Source organism: Phyllostomus discolor, chromosome 8 (genome assembly GCF_004126475.2).
Source record: "Phyllostomus discolor isolate MPI-MPIP mPhyDis1 chromosome 8, mPhyDis1.pri.v3, whole genome shotgun sequence".
NCBI classification, from domain to species: domain Eukaryota; kingdom Metazoa; phylum Chordata; class Mammalia; order Chiroptera; family Phyllostomidae; genus Phyllostomus; species Phyllostomus discolor.
The window spans coordinates 65,424,191-65,449,134 of NC_040910.2; the positions used below are offsets into that span (position 1 = coordinate 65,424,191).

General features: G+C 40.4%; 1 long non-coding RNA gene across 1 annotated transcript; it reads right to left on the reverse strand.

Annotated features, from left to right (window-relative positions):
- Positions 1-580: 580 nt before the first annotated feature.
- Positions 581-24,944, reverse strand: LOC118502309. Its single transcript, XR_004905019.1, has 3 exons — positions 24,929-24,944; positions 22,224-22,229; positions 581-684 (listed from the first exon to the last, which is right to left on the reverse strand). It is a non-coding gene; the product is annotated as an uncharacterized LOC118502309 (long non-coding RNA).

Below are 24,944 nucleotides of genomic sequence, written 5' to 3' on the forward strand. Positions count from 1 at the left end.
CTCGCTTCACAAGTCAATCCCAGTTCCTCAGGGCTTTCCGGTGACGACCAGAACCCATACGTGCCTCCTTCAGGCGTGACATTCCAGTCAAAGTCTTGGTTACCAAAACCACTATTAACGACTGGTCTTACCGGTTTTATGCAAAGAAACCTCACAGTATTGCTCCCTCCTTCAGAATGCCAAATTCTGGAGGGATCAGGTAGGGAGAAAAATACAAAGCGTGAAGGAAAACCCTTTTCCTTCTGATATCCACCAGGCTTCTCAAAACTTGCCTACAGACTGTGCAGTTTCAACCTTCCCTGGAATCCTCAATCTCCTTTTCAGAGCAGATACAGAGCGAAATCCAAAACATAGAGTTCCAGAATAATACACAGGTAGAAGCATTCTCTTGCACCAATGCGTCCATTGGTGCCTCGCAGAGACGTGCTCCCTCAGGTCCGGTCTCTGGGCAGAGACATGCCCCCTTGCCTCTGGCTGAAGCACTCGTCAGCCCCAAATGACCCTTCCTGGGTCCCGAGTGGCCAAGGCATGCTCCCCAACCGGTTACAGGTGACCTTTCCTAGGTCTTCACGTACAGGTTTCTGATCAGAAACAAAACCAATGTGAGAAATTTGCTCTTTTTCCATGAAACCATAAAACAAGTAGTTCAGGTTTCCTCGACTCCAGGTTTAAAACGTTCACAACCTTCACACGTACTCTGCGCATGCAGAATTAACCATCATTCTCTTTGAACCCTGGTTCCTTTCCCCTTTTGCGATGGGGGCACTCATTCCTCCAGGGCCCCTCCTCCTTGCAATAGGCACATTGATTACGGCCTAGTGCGCCTTTCTTCTCCCTAGGGCCCCTTTTGCCTCGGGCCCAGTGGCGGGCCCCCGATGAGTTTCCCCTTTTCTGCCCTAGGGCCCCACTTCTTTTGGTTTCCCTGGGCTAACTGCCAAAACACTGTGGCCCGTTTTGCCTTCCCTGCTTCCCGGGCATTGTAGACTTTAAAGGCTATGTCCACTAGCTGGGAGGAGCTCATTCCCAGTACTCCGTCTACACGCTCAAGTTTGTTCCTGATATCCGAGCACTCTGCCCAATAAAAGTCATGTTTACCATTCTGACGTTGTCTGGTGCCTCTGGATCACCGTCAGTGTATTTCCTATATGCCTGATACATCCTCTCTAGCAATTCAGAAGGATCCTCATCTGGCTTCTGCTGGAGAGGCTGTATCATATTCAGACTCCCCTGCTTGGGCACTCCTCTCCCAAGTCTTTCCAATATGCACTTTCTATAGTGTCTCAAAGAGGTTAAGCCATCTCTGCTATTCGGGTCCCACTTAGGGTCTACCCGAGGAATTGCCTCCACTGGGTTAAGAATTCCCTCGGCGTCCTCCTCACGGAGACGCTGGGCCTCCTGGTCAGCCCTACTTAGAACCAAACGTCTTTCATCTGCTGCTAGCAAAATGTTCAGGAGGGCCTGTATGTCTGCCCAGTTTGGGTGGTGAGTGGCAAAAATAGAGGCAATAAGATCTGCCATCTTCTGAGGACCACTCCTATATGAGGGATCGGCATTCCTCCAGTTCAGCAAGTCGGAAGTGGAGAACGGAGTATGGGCCCAATGGTAACCAGCGGGCTGGCCTTGTTCATTTATTCCGCCTATCGGGTATTGCCTCAAAGGGTACTGGCTGGCTACACCTTTGGAGGCTCCCCGGTTATAGGAGGTGCCCTGGTGAGTTCTGGAGGGGGAGACACATTGCTCAGCAGGTGGAGGCGGAGCGCTTGGCTTGACGGGAGGAGACACTACTCAGGTGGCTCCCACTGCCTGTGCAGGGGGAGGTGCCCCAGCAGTGGTAGTTCTCATCCCGTGTGAGGCTGGAGGCGTACAAACCTCCACCAGCTGTGAAGGCGGTGCCCTCTCCGAGGCCCCTCCTACCTACGGAGGGTGGTGCCCCAAGGCCTCACCCTGCACAGGGGGCCAGGCCCCTGCCACCTGCAGAGGGTGGTGCCCCAAGGCCTCACCCTGCACGGGGGGCCAGGCCCCTCCCACCTGCAGAGGGTGGTGCCCCAAGGCCTCGACCTGCAGGGGGGGCTAGGCTCCTCCCACCTGCAGAGCCTGGTGTCCCAAGGCCGCACCCTGCACAGGGGGCCAGGCTCCTCCCACCTGCAGAGGGTGGTGCCCGGCGGAGACGCCCCCAACCCACAGGGGGCTGCACGGAGGCAAAGCACAGGCACCTCCCACCTGCGGGGGCACCGGGACTCCAGTGCCGACCCCCACCCACTGGGGCTGGGGTGCCCCACGGGCACACAGTGCGCAGGCCCCTCCCACCCGTGAAGGTGGCGGCAGAACCCCGGATGCGCCCACCTCTAAAGATGGTGCTGGCCAGCCGGCTCTGGTTTCGAGACCCAATGGGTCCCCTCCCATATGCTCGTGAGGATACCTAAAGGACCCCACTGGCGAATCTGTGCTGGAGACTTCTCCCACCTGCAAGGGCTGGGGAGTCGTGGCGGCCCCCACCTCTTGGGGAGGTCGCAGCACCACCGGAGTTCCCCCTGCCTGCCAGCTCCCATTCCCTGGGTACAGAGCACTGATGACGTTTATCTCCTCATTCTCCCTCTCTTCCTGTGTTCGACTATCAGGGAGGGGTTCTGAGACCACCTTTCCCCTCTGGACCATCACACGCCTATCTGCCTCTGGCACAAAGCTGTTGTGCAATATCATAAATGCATTAAGATAGTATAACTCTTCCGATAGTTCATACCGCCTGCAATACTGTTTCAATCTAGCAATGAGGCAGTAACTCAAAGAACCATTCCCAGGCCATCTCAGCTCATCACCCAAAACATAAGTAGGCCACACCGTGTTACAATAATAAACCATTAACCGCCTAGTCAAGGGAATCTTGTGTGTCAACTTAGCACAGTAGTTCTCCCAATCCCTTAGGATTCTACCCAATGGGCTCCACGTAGGGACTGGCTCAGAACTACTCTTACAGTTCCGACAAAGCAAGCAAAAGTTCAAGCAAAACAAGGAAAGGTTACACGTGACGTAAAGACCAGGTATTTCCAGATCCATTGTCCAAAATTCCCACCCCATTACTCAAAAAAAAAAAAAAGAGATACTGAAAAAAACAACTCAGAAATCACGTTCTCAACCAAAACACTTTCACGTCTCTGCTCTCTCTCCGTTTCGTTTCCTTTTCACCTTTCCGGGCGTGATAGGCGGCCGATGCCCTCGGGAGGAATGCGAAGAAATGAAGTCTCACTCTCTGGCACCTGAGGGCGTCGGTGTGCCACGGACAATTATCGTCCCATCTGGCTCGCCAAAAACTGTTACAGAACAAACAACGGGGGCCTGGGACGATATAAAGAAGCTCCCAGGTCCGTTATGTCTGCCGCCAGAGGACAGACGTCTCTCAATGCCAGAGATTTGTGAAAAGGAGAGGAAACGTTTATTTAATGCTACACAAACTTAAAGTAGGGACCTAATGTCGCCACCAAAAATCCTAAAGTCCCTTAAAGCACCCACAGACAGACACAGTCCTTCCTTCCTTTCCCCCTTTGCCCAGTCCAGAGCACCGCATCTCCTAAAGCTGCGGGGGTCCCTACTCTGGCAAAGGCGTGTGGTCCTCTCTCCCCGGGCCACGGGAGTCCCCACTCTGCCAGAGCTGCGTGGTTCTCTCCTCCCTCAGGGCCGCGAGAGTCTTCACTCTGCTAAAGCTGTGTGGCTCTCTCTTGCAGGGATGCGCATGGTTCTCCCCCTCAAATGGCTGCCGCGTCTCGGTTTAAATCCCAGCGCCAATCCTCCTCTGCTCTGTAGCCCCATTTCCGGCTCCTCTCACAATTGGCTACAGCTGCCAGACTCTGGGCAGGTGTGGCCCTGTGGTGTGGAGCCAATCATCCCCAGGCTCTTCTGGATCTTATTACAGATCCCTATTTGAGGCTCCCCTCTTGGCTGCACCCTGTTACATTATGATTATATAAAGCCAGTTCTATGGGTTGTAAACACCTCCCCTTAGTTGTCACTGACTGTCTTTTTGATCTTACTCTGATACACAGAAGTCCTGAATTTCATATAGTTATATTCTCAGTGTTTTTCTTCCTCAATACAGTTTATTCTTTTGACATCATAAATAATATGACACTACTTAGATGCTTTCAAAATACTCTTCCCTGTTTTCTTTTTAAATGTTGCTCTTCACACCTGGGTGAGTTTTTGGTGTGATATATGGTAGATATCCCTGCTTTCAAATGAATAGTTGGACCTCTTTTTCCACGTTTTGAATTGAAATCCCAACATCATTTCTACAATGCCCTCATCTTTGCCCAAGGATTTGCAATGCTATCTTGTCATCGTCCAAATCTCCATACATAGGTGATTCCATTTCCAAGCTCTCCATTCCCTGTGGCAATATCACACTCTTTAAATCACTATGCCTTTGTAATGAGTGCCAACATTAAAAAGGATAAGCATCCTCCCCCTTTTTTCTCCTCATCCATCTGAAGCTTTCTCCATGCTCTTTTTCCCTTGCAATATTTTAGCTTATTTTTTGTAAAGTTCTTTGAAAAACCCTACTGGGATTTTTATTGAAATTGTATTGAATTTATAGGTAAATTGGGGGAAATTGCTGCCTTTAAACTATTGAACCCTCTCATCCATGAATATAGTAAATCCTTTGTTTCTTTCCCCTTCAATAAGGTTTTGTTGCTTTCTCCATAAAAACCCTACACACCATTTGCTAGATTTATTTCTGGGAACCTTAAAAGCTTTTACTGCTGTGGTTAATAATGTCCTTGAACAAAACTATTGATTTTTGTATATTGCTTTCCAGCAAACTTGCTGAACTTTCTCATTAGCACTAATATTTATTTATAGCTTCTCTTGGATATTCTATGTAAACATATATTCTGTGTACTAATTACATTACCCCGTTTCCCCCAATCTTCAGTGTTTTGTGTCTCTGTGCTTTTAACAATTGAGACATAATTATCCAACAATAAAATTCACAGGCCACAGTTCTTTAGTTCAATGAGATCTGACAACTGTATACACTTGTGTAAATCAACACCCCAATTAAGATACAGAACACGCCTACTTCTCCAAAAGTTCCCTTGTGCCTCCCTGCCGGCAGTTTTCACCCCCAACCCCAGGCAAACAACAATCTGCTTTCTGTGGCTATCCAGTAGTGTTTCCTGCTGTTGAACTTTACACAAGTGGAACCATACAGTACATTTTATTTGGGGATGGGCTGCTTTTGCATAGCACACGTTGTCTTAAGATTTCAGTATGTTGTTGCCTGCATCGGTACTCCATTCTTGTGCGACTGAATAATATTCATCTCTTCACTTCAATTTGCTTACCTGTTCTCCTGTTGATAGACATGTGGGCTACTTTGAATTTTTGACTGTTAGGAATAAGGCTGCTTTCAACATCTTAATCTTTCAACTTTTTCTTTTTTTATGTTGACGAGGACCTATAGTATAACATTGATAGTAGGCTAATGGTGATATCCTTATGTTTTTAACATTATTAATTTCAGTACTTGCAATGGGTTTTTGAAAGATATACTTTACTAAATTAAGCAAGTTCCCATCTAGACCTAGTTTGCTTAACAGGATTTATTTATTTATTTTGGAAAGGTATATTTGTTTAATCAAGATTGATTTTTCTATTGTCTTAAATGCCTTTTCTGTATCTATTGAAATAATCTTTCTCCTTTAGTCTGTTAATACAATTATTACATTGATTAAGCTAAGCCATTTTTATATCCTTGGATCATAATTAGCAATGAGTGAAGCAATTACATTGCCAGATTTTTAAAATAATATGTTATTGAATACATTTCTTCTTTGTTCCTGTATGAAAGCGGCATACAGTTTTTCTTTCCAGTTTTGTTTCAAAGTTTCATGGCCTCATAAAATGAGCTGGATAGCTCTCTTCCTTTTTCCATCTTTCTAAGGCAATTTTATCATATTAAAATTATTCATTTCTTGAAGGCAGAACTTACCTGTAAAACCAGCCATGCTTGGCAATTGATGGTGCTTGTGTGTGTCTGAGGGAGGGCAGCGGAGGGGGCATGTGGGCTGGCTGGTGTCTTGGACAGTGGCATGTGTGCTCACGTTTGATATTTCTCGAGCCAGCTTTCCCCCAAATTGCCCTTTTAATCTAAGTTTAATCAAATTTATTTGTATTGCCTACAATATTTATCTCTTATTTTTCTACTGCTTCTCTCTTAATGTTCTTTCTATTAAATGTTGTTTATTTTAATTTTAATTTTTCTTCTTTTGATCATGTTAGCTAGATGTTTGCCTATTTAATCTGTCTTCTAAAAGAGACATTTTTTCCTTTTGATAACTTTCTTGACTGTGTAATGTTTTAACTTCTGCTCTTATCTTTATTATTTCTTTCTTTCCAGTTTCAGTTGGGTTTGCCATGCTGTTCTATTTCTAACCTTTGATGTAGATACTAAGTACAAACCTTTTCCACCTTTCTGTTTTATTCAGTATATGCATTTAAAGATACATTTTGATAGTTTTCAATGGTGTGCTGGAACCAAATGTAGCCAGCTCCTATTGGTTGTAAGAGTGGAGTTTGTGGATTGATTGATTGATTGATTGATTTTAAATTTTATTATTTTTAAATTTTATTTTAATTGTTGTTCAAGTACAATTTTCTATCTTTTACTCCCATCCCGGTTCACCCACTCAGCCCTCCTCACCTCCCTCCCATTTCCACTCACCCCTAGTTTTTGTCCATGTGTCCTTTATACTTGTTCCTGTAAACCTTTCTCCTTTTCCCCTGAAATTCCCCTGAAACCCCCCCCCCCCCCACTCCCCTCTAGACACTGTCAATCTGTCCTCTATTTCAGTCTCTTTGGTTATATTTTGCTTTGAACAATTTATTTAAAATGTCCATGTATACTGGAAAACCTCAGTATTTTTAAATTCTCAAGGTTCTACATATATCTCTTTGATCGACTTGTAAATCATGTTTTCCAAATAGTCTCTATCCATACAATTTTTTGTCCAATCTCTCAGTTCTGAGAAAGGAATATTATATTCTATTGTACCATATTGATTTGTAATTTTTAATTCTTGCTTTATATATTTTGAGTCTAAATTTTAAGCACATATACAATTATAGCATCTTTCTGATACATTTTTTTCTTCCATTAATACATAATGTCATCTTTATCCTTAACAGTTGTCTTTCACTTTAATTATTATTTTATCCATTACTTATGTCAGCACGGTGGCTTTTTAAGTTAATATTTGCCTGGCTTATGTCTTTCTATCCTTTATAACTTGCCTTTTCATTATATTTTAGATGTTTCTTCAAGGCAGCATATAACTAAATTTCTTTTCTGATATGCTTTTAATATTTTAATTAATAAGACAATCTCTGTACATGTATTGTGGTTGACCAGGTTTCATGCACCTGCTCTCTGTAACTTCGTGCCTTCTCCTGGCTGGATGATGAGTTTTTTTGTCTGTTTGTATGAAAATATTCTACACCTGCAGGTAAGTATAGAGACCAGTTATAGGTGTAAGGAGCTCCATGTACCTAGTGCCCAGCTATATAAAATTTTCACCCCATGTGTTTCAGAACTTTTTTGGCAGTGTGAATATCTACTTTATTTCCTTGCTTTTGATCTTCTCTTTGGAAATTATAAGTTTGATTCTCATTTATCATAGTGGTAGCCAGTAGCTTGTTAACATGCATCCCTGACAGTCAGGGACCTCAGGATGCTTTCATTCCAATCTCTGTCACTCATCCCACTTGCATATTATAACTTTTTAGCAGTTCATTTTTAAATAATATCATCCAAAGTATTCATTGTTTCTATTTTTAAATATATTTTATTGATTATGCTATTACAGTTGTCCCATTCCCCCCCATTATTTCCCCCACCCTTCACACCCCCTCCCACCCACATTCCCCCCCTTTAGTTCATGTCCATGTGTCATACATATAAGTTCTTTGGCTTCTATAGTTCCTATACTATTCTTAATTTCCCCTTGTCATTTTCTACCTACCATCTATGCTACTTATTCTTTGTACCTTTTTCCCCTCTCTCCCCCTCCCACTCTCCTGTTGATAACACTCCATGTGATCTCCATTTTTGTGATTCTGTTCCTGGTCTAGTTGTTTGCCTAGTTTGTTTGTTTTTAGGTTCGGTTGTTAATAGCTGTGAGTTTGTTGTCATTTTACTGTTCATATTTTTTTTATCTTTTTCTTAGGTAAGTCCCTTTAACATTTAATATAATAAGGGCTTGGTGATGATGAACTCCTTTAACTTGACCTTATCTGAGAAGCACTTTATCTGCCTTCCATTCTAAATGAGAGCTTTGCTGGATAAAGCAATCTTAGATGTAGGTCCTTGCCTTTCCTGACTTTAAATAGTTCTTTCCAGTCCCTTCTTGTCTGCAAGGTTTCTTTTAAGAAATCAGCTGACAGTCTTATGGGCACTCCTTTGTAGGTAACTGTCTCCTTTTCTCTTGCTGCTTTTAGAATTCTGTCCTTATCTTTAGTCTTGGCTAAGGTAATTATGATTTGCCTTGGTGTGTGCTTCCTTGGGTCCAACTTCTTTGGGACTCTCTGAGCTTCCTGGACTTCCTGGAAGTCTATTTCTTTGCCAGATTGGGGAAGTTACCCTTTATTATTTTTTCAAATGAGTTTTCAATTTCTTGGTCTTCCTTTTCTCCTTCGAGCACCCCTATGATTTGGATGTTGGAATGTTTCAAGATGTCCTGGAGGTTCCTAAGCCTCTTCTCATTTTTTTGAATTCTTGTTTCTTCATTCTGTTCTGGCTGAATGTTTCTTTTTTCCTTCTGCTCCAAACCCTTGATTTCAGTCTTAGTTTCCTTCCCATCACTGTTAGTTCCCTGTAGATTTTTCTTTATTTCATATAATGCAACCTTCATTGCTGCCTGGGTCTTTTTTGTGCTATTGAAGTACTCAGTGAGTTCCTGGAGCATCCTGATCCAGCGTTTTTGAACTGTGTACCTGATAGGTTGGTTATATCTTCATCACTTAGTTGTATTTTTTTTCTGGAGAATTGAACTGTTCTTTCATTTAGGATTTTTTTTTGTCTTGGTGCACCTGTTATGTAGTAAGGGGTGGAACCTTAGGTGTTCACCAGGGTTGGGCAACCCATGTGGCTGCGTTGTGATGCTGTATGTGGGGTTGGGGTCTGAGAAGGAACAGTGACACTTGCTCTGCTCTCTGTCAGTTTCAGTCACTTTCCTGGCTACCCACAATCAAATTTGGCCCTTCTATTGCTGATTCCTGGGTGGGTGGGTTTGTGTATGATCTGGAACCCTGTGGGTCTCTCCAATGAACTCTCCTGTGAGTCTGGGAGTTTCTCCTGCTGCCTCCTCAACCCCTAGAGGTGTTTTCAGTGAGAGATTTTTAGGCTTTATTTCCCTGGCCTGGAACCCTGGGTTGTGCAGTCTGTCTTGCTCCCCAGTTGTTCCTCCAGTTTATTTGCAAATGAATGTGGGACCACCTGGTCTGCTAGCTGCTGCCTTGCTGTAAGTTCTCTCCATCCATCTGCCCATTTCTATCTCCCTCCTACCCACCCATCTAGATTAATGTGTCTTCTTTAACTCTTTGGTTGTCAGACTTCCATACAGTTCCATTTTCTGTCAGTTCTGGTTGTTTTTAAATTTGTCATTGTCCTTTTTTGGTTGTGCGAGGAGGCACAGTGTGTCTACCTATGACTCCACCTTGGCCAGAAGTCCCATTGTTTCTATTTTTTATATTGTAAGTCAATGTCTATTTAGTCTTACCTATAGGTTTACTAACTAGAATGGTTGCTCAACTGTGAGGATATTATTTTTGCTTTCTTTTTACCAGAAACAAACCATAATAGACCATGTCTGAAAATGTCTTTACTTCACCCTGAATCTCTCATAATTTAGCAGATTGTAGAACTCTAAGTTGCTGGTTATTTTCCCTCAGTACTTGGAGGCTATTATTCCATGCTTTCCAGCCTCTAATAATTCTGTTAGAAATTCTGTTGCTATTTAAGTGGTTGTTTCATTATTGATCATTTATTTTTTTCTCTCTGGATATTTTGGTTTACCTAGATTTCATATAATTTCACTGCAGTGAGTCCAAATGTGAATTCATTTTTTAAAAATATATTTCATTGATTATGCTATTACAATTGTCCCATTTCCCCCTTCACTCCCCCCAACTCTGCACACCCCCTCCCACCCACATTCCCCTCCTTTAGTTTATGTCCATGGGACATACATATAAGTTCTTTGGCTTCTGTATTTCCTACACTATTCTTACTCTCTTCCTGTATATTTTTACCTACCATCTATGCTACTGATTCTCTGAACCTTTTCCCTCTCTTTCTCCCTCCCACTCCCCTGTTGATAACACTCCATGTGATCTCCATTTTTGTGATTCTGTTCCTGGTCTAGTTGTTTGCTTAGTTTGCTTTTGTTTTTGTTTTGGGTGTGGTTGTTAATAACTGTGAGTTTCCTGTTATTTTACTGTTCATATTTTTTATCTTCTTTTTCTTAGATAAGTTCCTTTAACATTTCATATAATAAGGGCTTGCTGATGATGAACTCCTTTAATTTGACCTTATCTGAGAAGCACTTTATCTGCCCTTCCATTCTAAATGATAGCTTTGCTGGATAAAGCAATCTTGGATGTAGGTCTTTGCTTTTCATGACTTCAAATACTTCTTTCCAGCCCTTTCTTGCCTGTAAGGTCTCTTTTTGAGAAATCTGCTGACAGGCTTATGGGAACTCCTTTGTAGGTAACTGTCTCCTTTTCTCTTGCTGCTTCTAAGATTCTCTCCTTATTTTTAACCTTGGATAATGTAATTATGATGTGCCTTGGTGTGTTCCTCTTGGGGTCCAACTTCTTTGGAACTCTCTGAGATTCCTGGACTTCCTAGAAGTCTATTTCTTTGCCAGATTGGGGAAGTTCTCCATCATTATTTTTTTGAATACATTTTCAATTTCTCAGTCTTCTTCTTTTCCTTCTGGTACCCCTATAATTTGGATGTTGGAATGTTTCAAGATGTCCTAAGCCTCTCCTCATTTTCTTGAATTCTTGTTTCTTCATTCTGTATTGGTTGAATGTTTCTTTCTTCCTTCTGCTCCAAACTGTTGATTTGAGTCCCAGTTCTTCCCATCTCCATTTGTTCCCTGTACAGTTTCCTTTATTTCACTTAGCCTAGCCTTAATTTTTTCATCTAATTTGCAACCAAATTCAACCAATTTTGTGAGCATCCTGATTACCAGTGCTTTGAACTGTGCATCTAATAGGTTGGCTATATCTTCATCGCTTAGTTGTATTTTTTCTGCAGCTTTGATATGTTCTTTTATTTAGACCATTCTTTTTGTCTTGGCAAGCCTGTTACATAGTAAGGGGTGGGAGCCTTAGGTATTCACCAAGGCGGGGCAACCCACATGGCTGTGTTGTGATGCTGTATGTGGGGAAGGGTTCCAGAACAATGGCTCTTGCTCTACTCTCTGCAAGATTTCAGTCACTTCCCCCACTACCCACAAACAAAGTGGGCCCTTCTGGTGCTGATTCCCAGGTAGGCTACCTTGTGTACATTCTAGAACCCTGTAGGTCTCTCCAATGAACTCTTCTGTGAGGCTGGGAGTTTCTCCTGCTGGCTCCTCAGCCCCCACAGGTGTTTTTAATCAGTGGTTTGAGGCTTTCTTTCTGCATGCTGGAGCCCTGGGCTGCATGGTCTGCCTTGCTCCCCAGTTGTTCCTCCAATTTATCTGCACGGAAATGTGGGACCACTGACTCCACCAGCTACAGCCTTGCCCTCCCCCATCCTGCAGCCACTGCTTTGCCATGAGTACACTCAGCCAGGTTGCCCATCTCTACCCCTCCTACTCACCTGTCTGGATGAATGTGTCTTTTTAACTCCTTGGTTGTCAGACTTCCATACAGTTTGATTTTCTGTCAGTTCTGGTTGTTTTTTATTTTTAAATTGTTGTCCTTCTCTTGGTTGTGCAAGAAGGCACAGTGTGTCTACCTAAGCCCCCATCTTGGCCAGAAGTCCCAAATGTGAATTCAGTTTTGTATATTACGCTTAGGCTCACATATTTCTTTAATCTGAAGAGTCATTTTTTAAATCATCTGGATAATTCTCCACCATTATCATTATGAATACTGTTTGTTCTCCATTATCTATGTTCTCTCTTTCTGGAATCCCTATTAGATACATGCTGGATTTTTCAATCTATATTCCATGCCTTTTAACTTTTCTTTTAAATTTCCTGTCTGCTAATTATTTTTCAGTCTGTGTTCTGGGTAATGCACCTCTACTTATTCATGTCACATTGTATTGTCTTTCAGATTATTTTTTATTTTTTAAAATATATTTTATTGATTATGCTATTACAGTTGTCCTATTTTCCCCCTTCACTCCCCCCCCCACCCTGTACACCCTCTCCCACCCATATCCCCCCTTTAGTCATGTCCATGTGTCATACTTATAAGTTCTTTAGCTTCTACATTTCCCATACTATTCTTACCCTCCCCCCATCTATTTTCAAACTACAATCTATGCTACTTATTCTGTGCCTTTCCCCTGCCCTCTTCCTCCCACTCCCCTGTTGCTAACCCTCCATGTGATCTCCATTTCTGTGGTTCTGTCCCTGTTCTAGTTGTTTGTTTAGTTTCTTTTGTTTTTGCTTTAGGTGTGATTGTTAATAATTGTGAGTTTGCTGTCCTTTTACTATACATGTTTTTTCTTTATCTTCTTTTCTTAGATAAGTCCCTTTAACATTTCATAAAATAAGGGCTTGGTGATGATGAACTCCTTTAACTTGGCCTTATCTGAGAAGCACTTTATCTGCCCTTCCATTCTAAATGAAAGCTTTGCTGGATAGAGTAATCTGGGATATAGGTCCTTGTCTTTCATGACTTGGAATATTTCTTTCCAGCCCCTTCTTGCCTGTAAGGTCTCTTTTGAGAAATCAGCTGACAGTCTGATGGGAACTCCTTTGTGGGTTACTGCTTCCTTATCTCTTGCTGTTTCTAGGATTTTCTCCTTCATTTTTACCTTGGCTAATGTAATTATTATGTGTCTTGGTGTGTTTCTTCTTGGGTCCAGCTTCTTTGGGGCTCTCTGAGCTTCCTGGATTTCCTGGAAGTCTATTTCCTTTGCCAGACTGGGGAGGTTCTCCTTTATTATTTGTTCAAATATGTGCTCAATCTGTTGCTTTTCATCTTCCCCTTCTGGTACCCCTATAATTCGGATGTTGGAATGTTTAAACATGTCCTGGAGGTTCCTGAGCTTCTCCTCATTTTTTTGAATTCTTATTTCTTCATTCTTTCCTGTTTGGTTTTTTTTTTCTTCCTTCTGGTCCACTCTATTGTTTTGAGTCCCAGTTTCCTTCCCATCACTATTGGTTCTCTGTGCATCTTCCTTCATCTCTTTTACGGTAACCTGCATTTTTTCATGTAATTTGTACCCAAAATCAACCAATTCTGTGAGCTTCCTTATCACCAGTGTTTTGAACTGTGCATCTGATAGATTGGCAATCTCTTGGTCACTCAAAAGGATGAGCCCTGGGGCATTGATCTATTTTTCTGTTTGAGACATGTCTCTCCCTCTCTCTCTCTCTCTCTCTCTCTCTCTTTTGTTTTTTTTTTTTTTTTGGTGTGGTCGCTCCTATTACAGTGAGGGGTGGAGCCTTAGGTGTTCACATCGGTTGGGCACCCTAGTCGCTAGATTGTGACGTTGTATGTGGGGGCAGGGGCAGGGGCGGGGATGAGGGTGGGAGGGAACAATGGCAGTAGCTCCATTCTCCTGGGATCTCAGTCCCTTCCCTGGGATCCTAGGTTGCCCCCGCTCTGCCCTGGTTCACAATCGAAGCCTCACTGGGCCCACCAGTTGCCGCTTATGTACTCAGGGTCCACCTACTGGGATCTTGCGCGCCCCGGATGGCTTACGAGCTCCCGGTTGCCTTATGTGCCCAGTTCTCCCTGTACTCCGAGCACTGTGACCCGACCCGAGCCTTGCTGCTTTGTCTACACCCCTACTACCAGTCTGGAAGAACAGGTCTACTTCAACTTCTTGGCAGTCCAACCTCCATTCAGATAAATTCTCTATCAGTTCTGGGTGTTATTCTGCCTCTAAATTGTTGTTGTTCTAATCTTGGTTGTGTGTGGAGGTACGGTGTATCCACCTATGCCTCCATCTTGCTGGAAGTCTCTGTCTTTCAGGTTATTTAAAAATTATTTTATATTTTGGGGCTCTAGTTTTTATGTTTTTTACTTCAGCTGACTTTGGTTCACAATGAATAATTTCTTTATGTATTTTTCAACTTGGGATTATAAGAGGGAACTTTTTTCCCCTTTGGGAATCTAGGCAGCTTCAGTTGTCAAAGAATCCCTCCAGTGTGTTTTTGTTTGCTTCTTCTGAAACCCCCCGGGGCCAACAGTGGCCTAAAAGCAATTTTACATTTTTTTTTAGCTCAAAGATTTCTCACACCATGAACGCAGTGTAAGAACAAACTCCAAACACACAGGCCTAGGATGTTAAGTTTTCATGACAGAATTATTTATTGATTTAGTCTTCTAATTTCCCAGCTACAGTCATGGCTAAGACAACCTCCAAATTGTCTCTCTGGCCTGGTGGGCAGAGTTCATTGGTCTAGTTTTACTGAGTTAGTGATGCATCAAGTGTCAAATTCCTAGCCAACCAAATTAGGTAACTCCTCCTAATGGCTAAAGCATTAGCTCATGCACCTACCTAGGTGTCCCTCAACCCTCTCCTGGCTTCTCACACATGGGGTCTCCCTTTCTCTTCTTGACCACAGCCATAGATTTTCTTATAATGACATACACATAACATACAATTTTTAATTTAAATAGTTCTAAGCATTCAGTTCAATGCCATTAAGTTCATTCACAGTGCTGTGCAACCATACTACTTATTCTATCTCCAGAACTTTTTACATCTTCACAAAATGAAACTCCATATTCATTAAATACAAACTCCTACTTTCCTCCTCCCCTCCTTCCTACTCTTCCCTCCAGCCCCTAGGACCACCATTCTACTTTCTGTCTCTATGAATCTGACTACTTTAATACATCACAGAAGAAGAATCACAGAGTGTTTGTCCTTTTGTGTCTTCATTATTTCACTTAGCATGAGGTCCTCAAGCTAAGCATGTGTCAGAATGCTGTAGCATGTGTCAGAATTTCCTTTCTTTATAAGGCTGAATAATATCCCATCATATGTATATACCACATTTTGTCTGTCCATTCATCCACTGATGGACACTTTGGCTATTGCCACTTTTTGGCTGTTACTGTGAAAAATGCTATGAACACAGGTGTGCAAATATGTGTTCAAGTCCCTATCTTCAGTTCTTTTGTTATATATGTATATAGCCAGAAATAGAATTGCTGGGTCATATGGTAATTCTATGTTTAATTTTTGGAGGATTTGACAAACCATTTTCCAAAGGAATAGTTATAAAATTTTAAAAAGCTATAATATCTTAGCTTGAATTTCCAAATGTTATTGGTAGTAAGTGAGGCTACGCATGTTAGCCTCATGTACTGTCATCCCCAAAGCAGAAGTCCTGTCCCCTTTAGTTGGTACAACTTTTTTTTCCATATAGCTTCTTCCTTTTTCTCACCCAAGGCAACTTTCTATGATTATTTCAGGTCCCAGATAGGAATTCCAGAATAGCTAAGCTAATACAGGTCTGTCAGGCCACATATACATTTACCTTTTTCTCCACAAATTTCTCCCTTGGGCACCGACAAGAGCAAACTTCTGCTCATTCAAAGCAGAAACACTTACCATATTTTTTGGACCATAAGATGCACCTAGGTCTTAGAGGAGGAAAATAGGAAAAAAAATTTTGAAGCAAAAAATGTGGTAAAATATTGAGTAACATAAATAACATAATATTTCACCAATGTAAACATAGACAGTATTCAACAGCAGCATTAACAACCATTATTCCTCCCAAATTTGGCGGTGGGGAATGTGTGTCTTATAGTCTGAAAAATATGATAAGTGGTTCTCAAGCCTTTTGGAGCTTAGGATATTTTGGAGAATTTCAGAAGAAATGAATGTAACAGATATGAGTGTCAGCCCAGAAACTCTGGAATGAAAAAAGATGTTATTCATTTTTCTACAATTTAACCTAACTTTCTCTTTGTGCCATAACTCTGTTAGGTGGATGTTATTTAGGACCTTCACAGTTATGCAAGGGTACCTGCATGTTCTGGTGGACTGATGGCTCCTGTCCCAGATGCCACTGGTCCTCACTGACATCATCACCCCACCCACCTCCTGGTCATTGGTGAGCACAGGTAGCCAAAAGCATTTTCCTCATTTTCATTACCATATCCTTTAAAGCATGCTGCTTTCTCTACTGCTGTAGTGCCACTCTTGGCAGGCAACAGTTCTTTCACTGCTTGTATGGTGTGTTGGTCCATGAGAAAACTCAGAGGACATCTGAAGATCCTTTTTTTAGACAATCCACACTGCTCTGGATTTTTTCTGCTCTGGATTTTGCTACATTCCTGTGCTCCATCCAAACAATAAGGCCTGTGTCTCCCCTGGTTGAAGAGTCTATAGATTATTTTAGGTCTCTTGCTCTTTCCGTAGGACTTTGTCTGGAAAGGGAGACCAGGACATTTTCCTCAGAAGCCCACCAAATCTGTTCCTTTTGGAAAAATAAGAAGCCTCATTCCTGGCCCACATGAGAGCAGTCCTAAAATACAAAAGCAATGACCAGAGTAAGAAGCCTTTTTGAGTGCCTATTACTTGCTATGCACTTTGCATACATTATCTCCTCAGAACTATAGTTGTCATCCCCAGTTGATAGAGGGGAAAACTAAAGCTTAGGGAGATTAAGTGATTTACTGTTGATTCCATAAATGATGGGGCTGAGGTTGGGAGGCCAGGTTTGTCTGGCTCCAGGGTCCAGTTCTAGACCTTCTCTTATCTCTTAATCTTACTCTTAATCTCATAATCCTTAATCTTAGCTTTTTCAAGATAGTCGTCTCAGTAGGGTTTACCCAATTCCCTGTGCATCTTTCCATCTTAGCACTTGCTTCAACATATTATGTTGAGCATCTTTCCTAGTCAGATCTCTAGAGAGCCCAGCACAGTGCCTGGTCTACAGTACAAATGTCTGTTGAACCAATATAATATTTTTTCTGTGGATATTTATTTGTTCTATTACCACTGTGAGTGCCCTCTCTTGGTTCCACTGCTGGAGAAGCTGGGATGTTCAGAGCTAGTAAAAGGCATAGGACTTTGGCAAACAAAGGTCACATCAAATTGGGGATGGGGGTCAGTTAGAGACTGTTCAGACCCTCACACCTGCTACTGAGGGAAGAGCCTTATTCATTCTGATTTGATTCATTAGGACTCACTTGGATTCCCAATGATGTGGAAGCCCTTTGCTTCTTACTGCCTTTGTAAACATTGCAATAGCACACCAACTCAAAACTCCATAGACAGGTAAATGCTATGGACTGAATGTTTCCCCAGACTTATATGTTGAACTCCTTAAGTCTGATTTTACAGTATTGTAGGAAATTGTTGGTGGAGCCCCCAGGAGGTGTTCGCATCATGGAGCCCTTATGAAAGGGATTAGTGTCTTATAAAGGAGGATCCAGGGGGCTCCCTAGTCCTTTCCACCAAGTGAGGACAGACAGGAGGCAAGGCTATGAAACAGAAAGAGGGCCCTCACCAGTCTGTGACATACTGGTTCCATGATCTTGAACTTTCCAGTCCCCAGACTGTGGGAAATAAATTTTTGCTGTTTATAGGCCACCCAGTCTGTGGCCTTCTGCGATAGCATTCAGAATGGACTAAGACAGTAAATAACAGAGAACGCAAACCTCTGTTTGAAGGAATGCAATTAGTTTGGAACCAGATTTTTGACAAGCAGATTTTTTAATGCAATTAATTTGGAGTAAATCCTAGTATATCATGTGCTTTCAATCCTTTTATTATTCCTTCTGGTATACATTTCTAAATATTATCCTTATACTGTTACTGACTTTTATTTTAGATTTCATCTATTGGTTTCCTTCTACAGGAGAAGGGAATTTAGCTTGCATACCACCTAACACAAATGTCACCTCTTCCATTTTCTACATACAGTTATATTGAACTTTTTGTCCATATCAGTGCTCAGTTTGTGTTAAGACATGCAAATATTATTCACAACTGAGCCACATTCAACATTACAATGATTGTTCCTTTATTATATGATTTTTCCCTTAGAGTTAATAATCCTACCATATTGTCATTTGCCTAATTTTCTTTATACCTATCACTAATTACACCAGACTTTCTAATTGAATTATAAAACTTCATTCGATTTAGCACATAGGTCAGATAATTCTTGCTGGGCCATCTTGGTACTAAAAGTCCAATTTATTTTTGATGCATACACTTTATTTTTGTTTTGTCTCTATGAAACTAGGATCATGGCACACACATTGTTTTGTAAGTGGCTTTTTTTTCCTTTAAGTGGCACACCGTGAACATCTTTGATGCCTGAAGCACACATTCAATGGATGCATAGTACTTACTTTATTGCATGAGCACACTGTAATCCATTAAACTAATTGTCCACTGTGACACATTTATGCAGTTTTCAATTTTTCACTTATATAAACAATGAGGTTCACATTCCTGAGACTTAATTTTGCCTAATTATTTCCAATATAAGATAAATTCTAAATGTAGAATTGCTGGGTCAAATAATATAGAGATTATTAAGGATTTAATATATATTTCCCCCAGAAATAGTGCTGAACTTGAAAAATATTGTCAGTTCTGGGTTTATCATCTTAAACATTTTTTTTGGATTATTTATTTATTATTTCATTTTTAAAGCTATTCTTCTTCTGCAATGGCCATCTTAAACATCAGTTTTAATGTTAATTATTTTCATTAATATTTCTTTAATAACCAGTGGGAATGTGTATTTTTTCATATGCTTATTTGATATTTTGGTTCTATATTTTGTGAATTGTCTGCTTATATCCCTTGTCCCTTTGAATATTTCTGCTGCTCCACTTTCTCTCCATTTTTGTTGGAATTGCCACCTTGTCAGACTTATTCTTTGCATTGTAGCTCTTCTAGGCCTTTTCTTATGCTCTTTGTGTGATTCATTTAACCATCCATTCACTCATGCAACTCTATATATTTGTTAACACCTGTTACAATCTTCAGGGAACTGGGGACATAGGAGGATGAAACAATGCCATGGATCATATGAAACTTATCTTTTAGAAGGTGAAGGCAGATAATGAACAAATAAACAAGAACAATAAAGTATCAGAAAGTAAATGCTAGAGAGAGGCTTAAAACTAGGTGTTACATTGGAGGATAACTGGGGGCTCTTTTAGATTTGGTACTTAAAGAAGGTGTCTCTGAGAAGGTGCCAGCCTAGGACCTCTGAGTGACACAAGGGAGCCAGCCATCTAAAGAACAACATTCCAGGAGGAGGAAATAAGCAAAGCTCTACCTCCTGCTGATTTGAAATATAATCATCCTTGAAGGTAAAGTCTGATTTCTGTGAAGCTTTCTAGGACCATTTTGGCCCATAGCAAACATTCTTTTTGATTTCATATAATCTTCATTGTCTGAACTACTTATTTATCACTTATAATTCACAGCCTCACTTGATTTATTTTAGAATTATTATATTTTATTTTCAGAGATGTCTAAGGGTTTTTTAAGGTTAAGGAACTGTATCTGATATTTATCTGTAGTGCCTACATAGCCCAGTGTACCCTTCAGATGTGATCAACCTTTCAGAGTCTCTGGGCCACAATGGAAGAAGAAGAGTTGTCTTGGGCCACACATTAAATACACAAACACTAACTAAAACTGATGAGCAAAAAAATGGTTTTAAGGAAATTTACAACTTTGTATTGAGCCGTATTCATAGCCATCCTGGGGCCACATCAGCTTGTGGCCAGTGTGTTGGACACCCCTGTGCCTAGATGTTCAAGAGTTGTGATTAACATAGATAATTATAATCTTGCTTGTTTGGTATGAGACTGTCTAATTCAGTCTTTAAAATCCTGTGAAAGAACTGTGGGATGTGTGGGCCTTCATTCAAATAGGCTAGGTATTTTAAAAAATTAAAAAATAAAAACCTTATTGCAGAATGTGAAACTGAACAGAAAATTAAGGTACTTAATTTTTTCTCAGTGAACTTTTATGAGAGACTCAGTCAAGAAAGGAGAAAATCTAGTTCCAAAATACAATTTCAATAACTGTTATTTGAAAGAGAGCAGGTCACTACCATGTGTGTGTCTTTGTGAAAGTGTGCAAATATGTGTGTGCATGGAGAATTTATGGAGCATTTCCTATATGGAGGAAATGAAAGGGAGATTGTTATTAGAAGGAAATCTGATTCTCATCTTCAAAGATTGTACCATCTACTGGGAAAAATTAAATACCAAATTTCTAGAATTCATAAAATTGCTAGGAACCTTCTAGAAACTTAAAAAAAAACATGCAGTAATGTAATTAGTCCTATACTTAAGGACTCAGACGTGCTAGGCATATAGTCAGCAATAAGAAAACAGAGGGTTTGTTATAAAGGCAATGACAGAAGACTGATTACAGGCAGAGGCTGGTTGAGTGTGTGTTCTATTTTATGTTGCATACACAGGAACTGGAATTCTAACCAATTTCCTCTCACCCACCTTTTTATGGTCCAACCCATCTGTTATTTGTGTTTCAATGACTGATTTTTCTGATTCTCATAACTGCAGGTGTAATAACCCAGAAACCCAGAAGCAAAGGTCCAGAAAAAAAGAGACACCAAAACCAAGGTATTTTCAGTACATAGAGCTGTGAAAATCGTGTTAAATGCTCCTGACCAGAGAATGAACATATTTCACATCACTCAGCTGGGGAAACATTCTAAATAGCTTTGGATAATTTGATTCATAAACTGAACAAGATTGGTAAATACCAAAATAGGCCAACAAAAAGATTCAATGAAAGAAAATAGAGAGAGAGGTTGCGTAGAAGAAGGAGAATAAGAACATCTTTGAAACAGATAAAAAATTCTGATAATAGTGATAAGAATGGAAGATTCTCCCTTAAGAGTTGGATTCTCAGCTTCAGAACTTCAGAGTCATGTGACCTTGAGCAACTCATTTAACCTCTAAATGCTTCTGTTTCCTCATCTGTAAAATGGAGATTTACTTAACAACCCATTAACATTATGCACCTACAATGTAGTAGGAGCTAGGGCATTGCTCTAAGCACAGGTGAGCAGTGTACCCTTTTCAGAGGGCTGTTATGAAGTTACTCCATCCATGTACAGAGTGGAGAACACTATTATCCTCATGAGATACAAAGGGGGTCAGAAAATAAGGCACACTGCAATGAACAGACTGCTGACAAATGACAAAATGGAACAAGTAATGCAATAATGGATTTTTCTATGAAATTGAAAGCAAATTGAAAGAGAGCAAAAACTACACTACACAAATGTTTTTTTAAAAAGTCCATGTCCAAAACCTACTTGGTTTACCTTTCTTTAATATCCTCCCATTTTGCTGTGTCTAATTGGCTACTCAGTTGCTGTATTAATTTTCTAAACATTGCATAGAGTTATGCCCACACTCAAATACTTAATGACTCCCAGTGTCTTCAACTCAAATTATAAATTTCTAATTTGGGCATTCAAGATACTTTATAGAATTATTTCTAATTACATTTCCAGATTTATTTCTTACCCTACTCCTTCTACATTTTGAGTCACAAACCACCGACAATGCTTTAGAATGGTCCTACAGACTTTTAAATGGTATATGATTGTAGTATACTGTTATATTATTTCCTGCTGTACTTAATTTCAATACCACAGCTATTTGAACTTATAAACTTTTCCTTTCTCTTTTCAAATAGTCAAACAACCTGCTCTGATCAAACTTACCTTACTCTATTAATTTTTTTGCCTGTATGTAGAGGTAGCAGAGTACCTCATACATATCAATTTCTTAATAAATATCAACTCACTTCCCTTTGATTCTTAGCTGCACTCATGGTACTTGCTTTTCTTGGAATGGTTACTGAGTTTTTTCCCTTTTCCCAAATAATAACTTTCCAGGATCAACTAAAAAGTCAGCTTCCTCAAAGCCTTCATCCATCTCCTCACAGGTGAAATGGATTCCTTTTTCTTCAACACGATGACACCTTAGGCACCACACTTCTCAAGTGCTCCCACAGTTACCACTGTCTGTGTGGGTGTCTTTTGTTCTTGTAGTTGAAGACAATGTGTAGCTCCATTCATTTGTGTCTTTACTGTATTCACCCAACACCTTGCATGTGGTGGAGACCCAAGAGATTAAAAAATAAATTTGTTGAATAAATGGGAGAACATTTAAATAAACTAAATGGGAGAATAAACTGGGCAAACATTGAGCAGAAATGGGTCACAGGAGGTTTGGTGAAGCCTGAGTGGTAGAGAGGCTGCGAGATGCTTCTTCAGGGCTCTTCTCCAGCCATGCCCTGACATCCCCGCCCCTCAGCCTGGACTGAGAGCAAGTCTGTGTTTAGGGTCATGGGATGTAAATGTCACATTTAGTAGCAAATAGTTCTGTTTATAAACTCAGTTTGACAAGAAAGGGAGTATTTGAAATTAATACTGTTTGCTGAAACTAGAGTGAAGTTCAATCATCAGTGCGTGCTGGGTTAGGTCTGGTTAAAGCGATATGTGGCGTGGCTTTCCCCATCTTATACTGCTCACTTATTCCTTTTAATTTTTGAAACTTAGTTTTTTTTCAAAGCTTGACTAGATATTTTTTTAGGCTAGGATTTCTCTATTTTATGTCCACTGGCTGTTACCATGATGCTATTCTGCTTTGAAAAGTTTATTGAATGGAGGTGATGGAATCTTGGGACCTAGTCTGACCTTATCCTGTGCAGCCCAGCCACATTCCTGGACCTGGTTCACTTCATCATCAAGAGTCCAGAAGACTGTGGGGCCACAGCTGCTGAATCCCCTGCTGCCTCAAAGCATCCTGTTGGAAAGATTACCCAGAGGCATTGGTGGCCTGGATTTTTGATATAGAAAAACCTACTAAGTTAAAAGCTAGAAAGAGATGTTTTCTGACATGACCAGTGCTGGCTTTTTCTGCCCCAAATTCCAGCTTCACAGAGAGAAGAGTCTAGGTAGAAGGTAACCCCAGGAGAAAAATTCATCCTAAGAAGAAATTAATCCAACCCAGGGAGTTAAAGTCCTTGGGCTAGTTTTAATTAACAAGAAATATTTGTGCCTTCAGAGTATCCAACTCTTTAGTTGCTGAGACAGGAATTCTGAGAATAGAAGGTGTTAGAATAACTAACTAATAATTTTATCCAGATAAACCAGGATGCTCACCCGCAAATTCAAGTGAAATGTGGAGGAGTTGAACATTTATGAATGATTGAACTCAATTTCTCAAAGAGAGGCCAGAATTTCAAACATTTTCTAGAATTAGGAGAGAGTCTAGAGTTATGCCAAGTGAAAGGGTCCCCTTGAGGGCATTAGCGATGGGCTCAGAATAGGTGGAGTCTGAGACTGTGATGTTCTCATTCAGTGAGAGAAAGGCATAGGAAATGATGGTGATAAATTAGTATTCTTTGGTGAGGCTTTCCTTTTTTCCTTTTCTTTTCTAAAAGAGAAATGCCTCAAAATATCTAACAAATTCCACTTTGGAAATACTTCTGAACGAGTTTATGTTTTATATCTCATCACTCTACAATTGTATCTCATTTTTAACCAAAGAGTAGTATCCTGCTTGATCAGACTTGGCTTTCCATGATTTTTGTTTGTTTCCAAAAATAAAATTCACCCTCAAAGCTAAAAATATTTGTGTTATTGAAGCCCTGGAAGAACTATAACTTCAACTCTGAAGAACTTGAGGAGTTCCATATATATTTTGGTATTGAAAAAAATTGAAGTCTCATCATTTTATAGTCCAGTCTTACACATTTTCATATCTTCTTCTCTTATGTCATGTTAGAGATGAAACTTAGATCTGTGTAAAGTATTTCAAGGACATTAATGAAAGAGATGCACTTAATCTAGCCCTTGCAACTAAATTTTTGCTTCTGTAATATCTTTTTGAAAATGAAAGCAAGAAATGTGGAAAGATATATGTAAAAAAGTAGAGGCACCTACAATCAAATCATGCAAGAGTGATAGATACCTCTCTACTCTGGTTCTGCTGGCATTATGCAAATTTCATGTGTAGTAGGTTACATTATAGCCTGCTTTCTTCATGTTACTAGAGTAATAGATATTTCTTGTAGAAAACTAGGAAAAAAGAAAAGTAAAAGAAAGATAATTAGGAATCACCCATAATTCCATCAACTATAGATAACTAATTTTGATCTTTCATCTTTTTTTATGAATTATTTATTTTGTGGCAGATTTAAGTCATTAGTTTTTTGTTTGTATTTTCCTTGTTTATTAAAAAAGTAAGATATGTACTGAAACTTCCATAAAAATGTACATACAGTGTGTTAACCACTAGTCAACTACCATTTTGCAAAGTTCAGTGTTTTTTGTGATATTTTTATCATCTAAGCTAAAAATAATTTTCTGTTATTATCAGAATGGAATTGTGGATTTTTATATTTTCAAATGTAATCATTATTTTTTTTATGCTCAAGTCATGCTAATGTGACCAGTAGGCCGACTCACACACAGTTCTTAGAACTTTTTCGTATAATCCCCTTCATCAGAGCCTTTCTTTGCTTTATGAAGCAGAAGATTTTTCAGGCTCACCTTGTAGACTTCCTGCCCTGCCCACTTCTTTAAGGAGTCCTGGTTTCTATTAGTGAATAATGGTTTTTAGAAATCAAGATCTGGGCACTCCATGTGCTTTGTGTTTGAATGCCAGTGCTTCTAGCTTCTCTCTGAGGACAGAACTGGAGAATGTATTCATATACACATATTTCTGGCTCA